The following is a 13,173-nucleotide window of genomic DNA, read 5'->3' as shown; positions in this document are numbered from 1 at the left end:
ACCTTTGACTTTTGAGATGCAAATATTTGGGTGCAAAATCATTGATTTGGGAGTGGAGCCATTTAAAATTTGTCTTTTAAAATGCAGTCAGACTATATTGACACTAGACTATCCTTTTGTAACACAAAGTGCACCTAAAGACAGTGATGTCTTGGGCCTTGACCTGCCTTGTTGATAACATATATAACTTTATGACAGGAGTTGCAGCATTGAAGTGGGCCCCTTCAGTTCAGTTTGTGTTGATCATAAACCATCCACTTGTTCTACTCCTGTTTCTGCAAGACATTACATAAATGTTCAAGCCCCAGCTGCAACTGGTACAGTTGCTTAGTCTAGTAGATTGTCCATGCAGAGTATGCATTTGGAATGAGGAGATATCTGAGCTGCTTCCTTTACTGAACTTTGAGTGAGTAGTTTCTGTCCTGTAGATACAAACTCTGATCATGAGATTTTGCTGTTTTAGTGTACTTGTGTTCAAACCTAAATCTTGCTAGGTTGTAAGAACTGAAATTGAGAACAAAGCAGTTACACTGGGATCTTGGTTCCTGTTATGAATGCTGGATGCAGCAGATTTGCATCCTTTCTGGAACTTGGTATGCATTCTTTCCACTGGAATAGGTTCCAGAAAAATGTTTTTCTAGGACTTTGAGCTTTAGTAAATAGTTTAGTTCTTTAAAATCTTTGAAATTCTCCTTCAGCTTCATTTACTTTTACTTCATTTTGTGTACTTGACAGCTTCATTTTTGTCAAGTTTTCCAAATCATTGAAGGTGGTAAGACATTTGCTTAGTGCAGTGTCCTACCTTGCCACATTGTAGAAGAGGGGCTGATCTTCGCAACCAATGGGAAATCAACTTGAAGCAACAGCCACCTGAGCCTCTGTAGTTGACTTGCAGTATGTAGACAGGACATGTTTGCCCAGTTCCAAGATGTCAACTCTATGTATGATGATGGGACTTGTGCCACCATCAGATCATGTTCTCCTCCAACCTGCCATACTGCACCTTATTAGCCCCCGTTCACACAACACTGTCTAGCCATGTTCTGGAGTTTCTTCTCATTATAGACTAACTTTGATTCCATGTGTCAAAATAGCTGTTGGTTGAACTTGAGGAAAAGTGTGTTTTTAAGGTAACTACTTTGGTCGTGGCTTTAAAAAAAAACACCCACTAAGTTGAATAATCCTTCCCTGTGCTTAGACCTCAGCTTTACAACAGTCATCTTGATGCACAGGAAAGGAGGCACCCAATGTCGTCTACAGTTCTTCTTTCCCTGGAAGGGTTAACAAACTAACGTCAAACCTCTCCTGGACAAATATCCCTAACACGGGTTCTAGTTGCTGTGCCAGTTACACGGCTAGATTGCATTGCTAGCATGTGGATTAGGGTGTACAATTGTTATTTTTATACTAGTGAATTTTCCTGTTTATAATTTTTATATAATCACTTATATACATGTAATTCAGTCATTTTTTTCTAGTAATTTTTCTGTAACAGGTGTTGCGCTTGAAACTGGCTATTTTGGAGATTAATTGTTATCACTGGAATGTTATCCTAAGCCTGAGCATGCGATGGTCACAACATTTCTTTTTCTTGTTTGTTCTTGTAGCACTTAAAATAGCCATATCCACCAAGCTTGTTGCTTCATTCTTCTGAACTTCTGGACTGCAAACTCATCAGATATGACACGTGCTTGATATTGAACTCCTGAAGTGGAGATTCTTCTACAACTGTTATGTGCAGTGATTTTTTTTTTGATCAGCTAGATAGTAAGACTTGAGCATGTACTGGAAGCTTCCTTGAAATGGTAACATCTGACTCTGAACAATCCCTTGCCCATGACTCATTAAGTCATTAATTAGAATCTATGTCCATGCATTTAATGTTGTGTGGACATGGACTGACCTGACCATTGCACGTTTAATGCACAAATAGTAATTCGCGATCCTGCATTTAAACAAATAAGATGGGAGTGTAATTCCAAGTTGATTCTTGCTGAGAGAACAAAAATAAGGGATGTAGACTTTGTTCCTGAGCGTATTCTGTAACTTCCTTTGGCTCAATCATGATAATAAACTGCCGGTTGCTTTGCTTGTGTCCTGAACTTGAGGACACTCAAGGCTGCTGCGCAGGTTGACTCTGTGGTTAAGAAAGCATACGGTGCATTGGCCTTCACCATAGAAAGGGTGCAGAGGAGATTTACAAGGATGTTGCCTGGACTGGGGAACATGTCTTATGAGAATAGGTTGAGTAACTCGGCCTTCTTTTCCTCGGAGCAATGAAGGATGTGAGGTGACCTGATAGAGGTGTACAAGATAATGAGAGGCATTGATCGTGTGGCTAGTCAGAGGCTTTTTCCCAGGGCTGAAATGGTTAACATGAGAGGGCGCAGTTTTAAGGTGCGTGGAAGTAGGTACAGAGGAGATATTAGGGGTAAGTTTTTTACGCAGAGAATGGTGAGTGTGTGGAATGGGCTGCCGGCGACAGTGGTGGAGGCGGATATGATGGGATCTTTTAAGAGACTCCTGGACAGGTATATGGAACTCAGAAAAAGAGGGCTATGGGTAACTCTAGGTAATTTTTAAGGCACGGATATGTTTGGCACAGATTTGTGGGCCGAAGGGCCTGTATTGTGCTGTAGGTTTTCTATGTTTCTAATCCGATTTATGATCACTGATATTGAGTGAGATTTGTTGCTTTGCAGCATCAGTAAAGTACAATACAAATTTTATTCTAAATTACAATGAGAATATATAAACAAAATAGTGTGAAAGAGCAAAACAGTGAGGTTGTCCTTATTGTCCATTCAGAAATCAGATGGCGGAAGAGAAGAGGGTATTCCTAAAATGTTGTCTTCAGGCTCCTGTGACTTCTCCATGATAGTAATGAGAAGAGGGCATGTATTAAGGGTCCTTAATCATGATTTTTGTCACCTTGAGGCACTGCCTATTGAAGATGGCTTTGATGGGGAGGCTAGTGCTCATGACAGAGCTAGTTCAGTCTATGACCCTCTGCAGCCTCTTCAGATCCAGTACAGATGGTGATGCAACTGGTCAGAAGTCTCTCACGGAATATCTGTAGAAATTTGCTAGATTCTTAAGTTACATACCAAATCTCCTCACTCCTAATGAGGTACCGCTGCTGACATCCCTTTATAATTGCAACAATATGTTGGGTTCAGAATATATAGCATCCCCCAGGAATTTGTAACGGCTCAGCCTCTTCACTGCTGACCCTTTCAGGACTGTTGTGTTCTCCTGAAATCCACAATCAATTCCTTGATCGTACTTGAGCTATTTTGTGGAATTAAGTATTCAGCAGATCACCTTAAGTTGTCTTTTCCCATATATTTTTTTTAAAGCTGCAGCACTGACCCTACTGCCTTCCTCCACTATAAGCAGTTATCAGCTTGGGTCCAAATACCATTAATATTTTTGCGCAAACTGGTTTCTCCTGCACCAACTGCAGTTGGAGTATGGAAGCTTTAACTGGTGCTGTGCAATTGTTTTAATAAACATTGACTTGTTCATATCTGTAGTCTAAACATGACCTTGTCTCGGAGACAACTGTCCTGAGTGTAATTGCAGCATTTGCTAATTGTGATACAGATTGCCTTGCTGTAACTCTAGGACGTTATCAGGAGCTTCAGTATTTGTCTAATGTGATAATTCTTCTGGCTTATTTGTACTGAATTGCATGCCCCTTTTTAATATCTAAGTAGCTTGTCAAGGGAAGTTGCTTTTTCAGATGGTATGAGGTTGCTGAAGTTGTGCAGCCAGCTAAGCCTGCTCTGATAGAGTACAAATGCAGAATTATTTTCATTGTGTAACTTATAGGAGTGGTGCAAGGAGTAAACCTCCAAAGCAGCACTGATTTCCCATCTCTTTCGAAATAACCAGTGCATGAAACAATTTTTGTAAGAGTCTGACTTTCAGTTTTAATCATAACGTTGGAGTGTTTGTTAATAGTAGGTTTGAAGGTGACATGGTAGCATAATAGTGATCGAAAGGTTGGGATTCCATTCCTGCTGCTGTCTGTAAGGAGTTTGTACATTCTCCCCATAACCATGTAGGACATTCTGGTTTACTCCTGCATTCTAAAGACACATGGGTTAAGGTTAGTGAGTTGTGGGCATGCTATGTTGGTGCTGGAAGCATGACAACACTTGCTGGCTGTCCCCAGCTCATCCTTGGACTGTGGCTGTTGATGCAGGCGATGCATTTAACAATGTTTTGACATATGTGTGACAAAACTAATCTCTTAAAGAGAATGAACTGTTGTAGTACTTGGTCACTTAGAAAAGACGATTATAATTTTGGGTGTGCACAGTAATCCAGTGTCTGAGCCAATACACCAAGTTCATCCAATTAAGTTTGTGCTTTCATATTAAGTTGGCAGAGGAAATCTTGCTTTTCTACTGATTTTGATATACATATAAAAATAAATAAACAAACAATACCCTTGAGGCAAAAATCTCAGTTCCCTTTAACTACCGGTCCTTCAAATAGACTAACAATCCTCACCTGCTAAATGCAGTGTTAAAACCTTCATTTGTAAAATATGCAATTAATACTGATATTGGCTGTTCCTATACATCACAAGAATTCAAGAAACTTGATGAAATAGTTGATTAGTGCCTTAGAAGGAGTCTGTTACAGTGCCAAGTTTTCCTCCGTGTTGGTTGCTTTGAGCAGATGCCAGTTTCTTGCCTGCATTCAGCTGGTGTCATTTGATTGTACAATGCTTGGACCTTGCTGGTGGTTTGTGCATCAGTATTCTTTTTTAAAATTGCTCGTTTAAATTTCTGCCAGTTCTTGGTTCCTTGTATGAAAGAATCTTCAAGCTGGCACCTAATTTGAATGTTGTTCTTGCTTGTCATTCTGCACTTGGGTCTTGTGTAGTTATCCTCGAGTCCTGATCTTGCCTCCTGGTTTGCATTCATCTCTTCGTATAATTCTTGGAATTTTGAGAATGTGTAACTTGATTCCTAGCCTAAATGTATTGAAAACTGAACTACCAAATGCCTTTGATTTGACTGTTGCAGGCTTGTATTCAACTCTACCTCATGCTCTGGTTGTTATAAAATTTGTGCCCAGCATTTGGGTGTCTTTTGTGGTTGCTATTTGGATGCCAAGTGCTGATAGCATCACTTGGAAACATCAGCAGCAGATGTGCAAAGTTATTTGGATTAGAGACCTGGGCATTTAAAAAGCTTCACTATGGTGCCACCAAACAACTTTTTTTTACACAAATAGTGAATTACCATGATCACTGCATATGCCAAACTTGAAATGGGTTTCATTAAAAAAAAATTTTCTCGGTCTTTCTTGCCCAAGATTACATGTATTCTAGGAGTCCTGGCAAGATTGACTAAGTTGCTTCCTGTAGAGTTTGTGTTATAAGCCTTTCCTAAAGAGTCCTCTATTCTAAATTACTTGCTGTAGGCCAAGGTTTGTCAAAGTACCTGATCATAGTTATTTGATAGCAGAGGACTAAACTTCAAAGCCTGTGTTTAAATAAACAAGGCTGTTGCACACTTAATTGATAGAGCTCTGACCTGTCTGCCATTGGGGAAACCAGATTTTAAGTCAAAGCTGTGTTTAGATCTAAAACTACAGCTTTGTCTGCAACATTAAGTTATCCAGAGTGTAGCTGCTTGGTTCATGTAATTCCATGAAACTAGATAGATCAACATTGAAATTTGGTTGTTTAGCAAGATTTAAGCAGCTTGATCTTGTGACTAGGGTAGGTCTTACACAGTGAACAGTAGGGCACTGAGGAATGTGGTAGAATGAAGGGATCTGGGAATACAGTCCATAATTCATTGGAAGTGGTGGCACAAGTAGAGAGGGTTGTAAAGAAAGCTTTTGGCACATTGACCTTCATAAATTAAAGATATGAGTACAGGAGATGATGTAATGTTGAAGTTTCAAAGGTACATTTAATGTCAGAAATGTATACAATATACACTGAAATTCTTTTTTCACAACCATCCATGAAAACAGGAGTGCCCCAAAGAATGAATGTTAAATGTTAGAACCCAAAGCTTCCCCCTCCCACGCATAAGCAGCAGTAAAGCAACGATTCTTCCCTCCCCATCTGTTTAAAAAAAACCTCAATGCTCCCCACCGAGCACTCAAGCGTGCAGTGAAGCATCAATAAAGACAGACTTGCAGTACCTCAAAGACTACTTGTTCACGTGGTAATTTGACATACCACAGGCTCTCTCCCTCCCTGGTAAGGGAAAAAGAGATGTCCCCATTTCACAGTGAGAGGGGAGACATAACAAACAACTCACCAACTTGCATTGTTAAAAGTATGTTACGTCGCCTTTTCCGAGCTCTGTGCCCAAAGAACTCGGGTCTCGGGCCATGCAGCCAGCAGCTGCTTTTGATCTTCCGTGTACTCCCATGACATCAGACGGCGGCACCGACCCCAAGTCTACCCATCTCCAGAGCCACGAAATCCCAAAAACCCGAAGGCGCGCTAGTCTTCTAGGCCACGTCCTCGCTATATTGAATAGCACCAGTCGTGAGACCGAGAGTGGATCCCATTCCCGCAAAGAACCGAAGTCAGCGTGTAACTCTAGGTCAGGGTCTTCAAAAGAACCCTGAAAGGGAAAAAAATAGAGATATTAAAGATAGAAATAGAGCTTTTTCTGAAGATGTTAGCAAAGGAGTCACTGTTAGGTGCCATCATCTCCTTAGTGTAAGTTGTATAAGATGTTGGTGAAGCCTAATTTGGTGTACTAATTTGGAGTACTGTTTGCCGTTTTAGTCACCTACCTACAGGAAAGATGTTCAGAGAAAATTTACAAGTATGTTGCCAGATCTGGAGGGCCTGGGCTACAAGGAATAGGTTAAACTCTTTGAACGTAGAAGATTGAGAGGAAATTTGAGAGGTATACTAAATTAGGAGGTATAGGCAGGTTAAATGCAAGCGTTTTCCGCTGAGGCTGGGTGAGACTACAACCAGATGTCACGGGTTAAGGGTGAAAAGTTTAAGGGGAGCATGAAGGGAAACTTTGCTCAAAGTGTTGTGAGTGTGGAATGAGCTGCCAGTGCAAATGGCACATGCGAGCTCTATTTCAATGTTCAAGTTTGGTAGGGGTATGGAGGGCTATGGTCTCAGTGCAGGTCGATGGGATTAGGCAGGTTTCAGCATGAACTAGATGGGATGAAGGGCCTGTTTCTGTGTACTTTTTGTCTCAACCATTGGATGAGAACGAGGAATTATAACATCTGTTTATTTTTGCTGTGAGGAGAATGAAAAGCAGCAAGATACATCACTTTACCATAAGTGAATACATGTAGCTTGAAACATTGTCTATTATTAATTGCCTGCATTTAATTTGAGAACTAACAATTTAATTGAGAGGTGAGTGTGGTTTAATACACATCCAGACTGGTGATCTTGTACAATATATTCAGCAGTGGCTGAATAGTCTGACTATCACGAACTGTAGGAAGGTCGTGTTTTGTGGCCAGTGTTTGGGTAGACACATCTTGAATGCCATTCCTTGTACTTAAAGATTTTTCCCTTCCTAAGCAAGGAAGTAAGAAAGAAAGCAGTTTTATAAAGGCCATTTTATACCCCTGTACTTCATGCCTTTTAAGCCCTTTTTCACCAATGAGCTTTTTAAAAGTGAAGCAACACACACAAAATGCTGGAGGAACTCAGCAGGCCAGGCAGCATATATGGGAAAGAGTGCAGTCAACATTTCAGACAGAGACTCTTCATCGGGTCTGGAGGGAAAAAAAGATGAGTAAGCATAGGAAGGTGGGGGGGGGGAGTAAAAATACGAGGTGATAGGTGAAACCAGGAGGTGGGGGGAGTGGTGAAGTAAAGAGCTGGGAAATTGGTGAAAGAAATACAGGGCTGGAAAGTGGAATGCGATGGGAGAGGACAGAAGGCCATAGAAGACAAAAGGTGGAGCACCAGAGGGAGATGGACAAGTAAGGGGATATGGTGGGGGGGGGGAATGGGAATGAAAGGGGGAAGGGGTCAAGAAATCGATGTTCAAGGTGTTGCTCCTCCAACCTAAGTGTGGCCTCGTAGCAGTAGAGGAGGCCACGGACTGGGAAGTGGAATTCAAGTCGGTGGCTGATGGGAGATCCGGCTTTTTCTGGTGGACGGTGGAGTGGTCTCCCAATCTATGTCTGATCTCACTGAAATACAGGAGGCCACACCGGGAGCACTAGGTACAGTAGATGACCCCAACAGACTTGCAGGTGAAGTGTCACCTCACTTGGAAGGGCTGTTTTGGGGCCCTGAATGGTAGTGAGAAAGGAGATGTTGGGCCATCTTCAACAGGATCCCACCAAGCACATCCTTTCCTCTTCCCCCACTTTGGTTTCTGCAGGGGTCGCTCCTTGTGCAACTCCCTTGTCCATTTGTCCCTCCCCACTAATTTCCCTTCTGGCACTATCCTTACAAGCAGGACGAGTGCTAAACCTTCTCCTACATGGCCTACTGGCCTTTCCTAACAGGTTCCCCCTTCTCCAGCCCTTTTTCTTTCAGCAATCAACTTGCCAGCTCTTTACTTTCACCTATCACCTTGTTGCTTCCACCCCTCCCCCACCACCTCACTCTGACTCCTCATCATTTTTTTTCCCTCCAGTCCTGATCAAGGATTCAGTCCGAAATATTGACTGTACTCTCGTAGATACTGCCTGGCCTGTTTGTGTGTTGCTTGGATTTCCAGCATCTTCAGATTTTTCTTTCGTTTTGAAAAATGAAAATGTTTTGTTGGGGGGGGGGTTCCTTTGAACTTGCCAAAACAAATACAGGGTAATTACAGAAGTTTTTCCCTTTCAGTTGAAGTGGGAAATTCATTGCCAAAAATGGGGGTTGATTGGTTAAAAGTAAAGTTCATTGTCAAACACATGAGTACATGTATACTCAGGTGCAATGGGAAAAACTTGCCATTGCATCAGAGGCACATAATGTCAGCAAAGTTGCCAGAATACAGGCAGTTCTTGTGTTAGAGCAGTTTGGGTAACAGATACAACCTTAGAATTTGCAAATCAGAGCAGCAGAGTAAAATGGATCCCTGTGTCACACTTTTGGCTCATTTTATGGCTTGTGTGCAGCTGATTCACAACAAGGATAATTGTGATGTAGATGTTTTTTTTTGGAACCACCCCCATAATGCAGCAGGTGCCTGTACATTTCAAATTATAGTTGATTACTATGCGGCAGGGATTGTACCAGTGTAAGAGTAGGATACTGGTGAGAAATCACTAATGGTCTTGAATGGTAGAGCAGGTATGAAGGGCTGAAAGAAACACCGCATCCACAGTGGATTCAGATTAATGGGGACACATAGGGATCAGTACATTTTGGCCCAATTAAGTGGCTGTCCCAATCAATTTAAGTTTCATGGAAATAGTTAAAAGGCTATTTTAAAAAGCTGAGTAAAAAATTAGGCAATACTACTGTAAAACTGTATTAGTTCCTAATAGTTATTGACAGAGAAATTCATCCAGTGTATGCTGTCATGTTCTTCACAATCAGCACAGACACCTAGTGCAGATAATGGACTGCCTTCATACAATGCTGCCAATGATTGCATCCCCAATCTTTTTCATTTAACATTCAAGATGATTGTCAATACCTTCATTCTTTATTGATCGTGTGGATATTCAGAGGCTTTTTCCTAGGGCTGAAATAGCTAACACAAGAGGGCACAGTTTTAAGGTGCTTGGAAGTAGGTACAGAAGGGATGTCATAATTTTTTTTATGCAGAAGAGTGGTGATTGCGTGGAATGGGCTGCTGGCGATGGTGGTGGAGGTGGATACAGTAGGATCTTTTAAGAGGCTGCTGCATAGGTACATGGAGTTTAGAAAAATAGAGGGCTATGGGTAACCCTAGGTAATTTCTAAAGTAAGTACCTGTTTGACACAGCATTGTGGGCCAAAGGGCCTGTATTGTGCTGTAGGTTCTCTATGTTTATAGTTCCTAACTTTAAGTAGTGGAATAGTTTTCACGAAGTATCCAGGACATCTTTAGGGAGTGGTGTCTCAGAAAGGCAGCGTCCATTATTAAGGACCTCCAGCACTCAAGTCATGCCCTTTTCTCACTGTTTACCATCAGGTAGGAGGTACAGAAGCCTGAAGGCACACACTCAGCGATTCAGGAACAGCTTCTTCCCCTCTGCCATCCGATTCCTAAATGGACATTGAGGCTTTGGACACTGCCTCACTTTTTTTTAAATATACAGTATTTCTGTTTTTGCATGTTTTTAAAATCTATTCAATATATGTAATTGATTTACTTGTCTATTTATTATTATTATTTTTTATTATTTTTTCCCTCTGCTAGACTATGTATTGCATTGAACTTCTGCTAAGTTAACAAATTGCATGTCACATGCTGGTGGTAATAAATCTGATTCTGATTTCATTTTTACTCCATTTCTGGTATTTCCAAGCCTGAATGCTTGAAACCGTGGTGAGCAAAAAAATTCTGAATTGCCTTGCTGCTTATTTCTTGCCAACAATCAGTGGCAACAATCACTTTTGAACAAAAGCATACACAACTGATGTGGTGCTGTTTTAAAAACTGTATACTCTAAGCGTGGTTCACTCTATCGGCCACGTAAGTGCTCATGATTGATGCTAGTTAGAAACTGTTGCAACGTTCTTCTGTCCCAGTTAAGCAACATAGTGTCCTAAGTAAACATAGAGAATCCTGGTTATTTTGTCAATTAGTTTTTGTTCTTTAAGAGTTGTCCCAAATAAGCGGCTGCCCCAATTTAACTGGAATCCACTATATTATAAAACTTGAACAGTGCAGGATGCTGGTGGTTTGGCTTTGATAGTTGAAGGATAAAGTTACTAGTTCTCCATTTTTAAACAGTGTCATTGTTTAATTATTCAGCCATCCTAATGTAACCCATGGCTGCCTTTGGGTGAATACTAGTTGATGTTGGGCCTTGTATCTAGTATGTCACAGTGACCCATTGCAGCTGATGAATGAAAAGCCCTTGAATCTGAGCATGTGGTTTTTGTGGCGTTACCTAATGGGTACCCATGGGCTTTCAGCTAATCTGATGCAGTTACAATGACTGGGTTTGCTTGAACCCAGGTAAGCTGAGGAGTAGCTACAGAAGACTACTTATACCCTTCTGATGGATCTCCTTTTGGATCAAGATTTTTGCAATTAAAGCTTACCTGTATTTGTCACATGTACATCAAAGCATTCAGTGAAATGTATTGTTAAGCATCAAATCAAATTGTGCATCTGAAACATTAGGTATACTGAAGAATCTAAAGTAGTGATTGCAAAATTTTTCTTAATTATTGCTTCATCCCCTTGGTCTCGGATCTCAGCTCTGCTGACCAAGTATTAAATGAGTTAAAGATCCTTCTGCTTGTAGTCTGGGATTCTGGTCTGGTTGTGATATAGTCCAACTTTGTGGAATCTTATGCATTGCTTCATCTTGAGGCTCTTCTAGTTGCTGCCTGTATTGACAATTTTGAATATGCGGCTGAGAGTGGAACTTGTTCACTCTGGATTTCGATGCAGGATACTCTTCACTGGAAAGTGGCCCTGGTTGTTTGGTATAGACCTAGTCTGACTAACTCTGGTTCAAACCCACCTCAGATGTGTGGATGTCCATTATTCCTAACGGAGGGTACACTATTGGTGTTGGTTTTGAGTAGGCCTTGTCCTTTGGGTGAACAAGAACGAAACATACAGTTCTTCAGTGATTTAGGATATAGAACACAGAACAGTACGAAATAGACTTTTTGGCCCATGATGTGCTGGCAGCCTTTAATTAAGAAAATAATATTTTCTTAGCTGATTTTGTTCCTCAACGTCTGGTCTTTGACATCTGGGACACAACATTGATGGTCATTTTTATTTGCACTGTGGAACATAGACTATATTACAAACTTGCATTCTTGTATTCTTATGTCATTAAATTTCTGACATTCTGCAATTATTTCCTGCCATCAGCTGTGCTAGTTAGGATGTCTTCGTTCATGTGCTTGTAATTCTATTAGCTTTGGACACTGCCAAAGGTTATTATCTACTTTTAAGCAAAAAGTCTTGGAGCCCAGTAATCTGATCCGAAGAGAATGTAGATAAGTATTGATCACTAATTTTTGTTCCAAATTCTAGATGTTGTGGTACATAACATCCTGAGGTGAGAAGTAAAGCTAAACATATATTTTAAATTGAACCATTATGGGCAATGTTTTAATCTCTCCTGGATTTTTGTTGAACTTGCAAATGAGGAATAGCAATTGTGGTGAGTTTGGTCTTATTAAAACCTTGTTCATTGCAAGTTTTAAATGAAGGCAATTTAATTCTTTGGCTTTCTCTCTTTTTTTAAAGCAAGAATTCTGTTCACTTCTGCATAGCCAAAGAAAATGCAGTTACAAAATCGTGAACCATCAGTGACCCCACCTCCCTAATCAGAGCCTTCCCATCATAGTTTTTTCACTTGCTGCTTGGCTAGATTGTGTAGATCATTCCCGCTTTATCATCTGCCAGCAGGATGAGTTGTAATGCCAATTAAAATTGGTAGTTCAAATTTTAGCAGCAGATTTTGACAATCTTTTGACCACTTTTTCTACTATATTTCAACATTTGTTCCCAGTTCCCTTTGTCTATTCTGATTATTTTTTTTAAAGAACTAATTCTTCCCATTTCTGGTGAGTGTGGATTCATGGGGACTTTTACCTTTGTATGTTATGTTGCTTTCTGGGCCTCTGTACCTCGCTGTGCAACTGGATTCTTGATCCCCCGCCCCTTGGGAGAACAGTCAATGGAGACAGCTTTAACTAGTTGCATCAGCATCTGATGTGGACGTACAAGATCAGAAAACAAGTTGTGGAAAGTTGCAAGTTCAGCCAGCACCAGCCACCCCAGCATCCTGGACATCTTTAAAAGTTATTGCCTCTAAAAGGCAGTATCTATCATTATGGACCCCCATTACCCAGGACATGCTCTCTTCTCACTGCTGCCATCAAGGAGGTGGTTCAGGAGCTTGAAGATGACTTAACATTTTAGGAACAGCACTTCCCATGTACACCACCTTCCTTCCTTTTTAATGCTCCCTTTTTGCATTACTTAATTTGTATCTTACTGTAATTTAGTTTTTATATATTGCATTATACTGCTGCAAAACAAATTTCACGACATTTACCAGTGATATTAAAGC

General features: G+C 40.7%; 1 protein-coding gene across 1 annotated transcript in view; it reads left to right on the top strand.

The window, feature by feature from the left end:
* Positions 1-13,173, top strand: part of LOC134336839 (clathrin heavy chain 1) — an 83,105-nt gene that overhangs the window by 12,431 nt on the left and 57,501 nt on the right. The window lies entirely within an intron of this gene.

Source organism: Mobula hypostoma, chromosome 23 (assembly GCF_963921235.1).
Source record: "Mobula hypostoma chromosome 23, sMobHyp1.1, whole genome shotgun sequence".
Classification (NCBI taxonomy): Eukaryota; Metazoa; Chordata; class Chondrichthyes; order Myliobatiformes; family Myliobatidae; genus Mobula; species Mobula hypostoma.
Note: the sequence above shows the minus strand (reverse complement) of the source record. Positions and strands in the feature narration are given on the sequence as shown.